The sequence below is a fragment of the Oncorhynchus tshawytscha genome, linkage group LG22, assembly GCF_018296145.1.
Source record: "Oncorhynchus tshawytscha isolate Ot180627B linkage group LG22, Otsh_v2.0, whole genome shotgun sequence".
Lineage (NCBI taxonomy): Eukaryota > Metazoa > Chordata > Actinopteri > Salmoniformes > Salmonidae > Oncorhynchus > Oncorhynchus tshawytscha.
This window is the reverse complement of record NC_056450.1, coordinates 23578401-23579622: the sequence shown is the minus strand read 5'-3', so window position 1 is coordinate 23579622 and position 1222 is coordinate 23578401.

Sequence of the window (1222 nt, the reverse complement as noted above, 5' to 3'; positions counted from 1 at the left end):
CATTTAGGACACAACCTTCTTCTCTTAGCAACCACAGACATGTCTCCCACCGTCCGTAGCTATAAGGTTATTGTTCGTTCTGTAGCATTCTGTTGGAGTAGTTGGGATATTATCACTGTGAATGTTTTGGAGGGAAATGGAGGTGAGTTGTAGAGAGTAAATCTGTCTATCCTCTCCTCCATGGTCACCACATTAATCTTTAATGTAAAGTTGTATCTTAGATTCTTATGCGGCTCCTCTCTCTGCTTCTCACTGACCAGGCCTGGGCCTGTAAGGGAGAGACGGGGAAACACGCCCAGGGTAGTCTTTGAAGTGTAAAATACAAGCCTTTTTATGTTCAGATGTTAAATATTCATATATAGGTGGCAAACATGCATCCTGGAGAGGAGAGTGTGCTCTTTGAGTTTAGAGAAAGGTACTTTGAGTAGTTGGTTGTCTGTGTGGGGGGAAAGAGGGTAAATGTTGGGTATAAACATGTAAACTGAAATAAATAGGGAAAATAGCTATGTATTTTTCATACACTGCTTGGGAAGTGGGATGGTATGGGGCAGATATTCAGTGTGAGACTGTCCTCTCTGTACCTCTTCCAATACACCCTCACTCAATAAATTCAGTGGCAGAAAGAGGGCAAGTTTATCTGGGACCTTTGTATATTTCATCTGAATGCATACATGTGTCTGAGAGTCTATAATGTACCAGTGTGTGAAAATGTGGTGTTCTTGAATGAACCACTGTCTTTGTGTGTGTGTGTGTGTGTATACGCGTGCACGTATGCACTCAAATCTGTTTGTGTGTGTCCACGTATAGTGTGTGTAAGAGGTGGAGAGAGAGGGTAGGGTAAGTCACTGCGATGCAGAATTAAGGACAGAAAGGTATTTCTAGGAGTAGCAGTGTGTCAGACAGACAGACATACATACAGACAGACAGAAAGACAGACGTTATAGTTGACAACGGCATGCTAGATGGAGAGGTTTGGGTATAGAGGCCATGCGTAAATAGAGAGAGAGAGAGAGAGAGGGAGGAAGAGAGAGAGGGAGGGAGAGAGAGAGAGCAAGAGAGAGAGGGGGGGAGAGGAAAGGTGGTTGAGTGAGTGGAAGGAGGGAGGGTGTCGGTTGAGACTGGCTTCTTTGTTCTAAGGTCATAGTGTGCTGGAGTAGTGAGGGAGCATGGGGGTATGGCTGGACTAAGGACATACGGCTAGTTCCTGGTATGGGGAGCATCT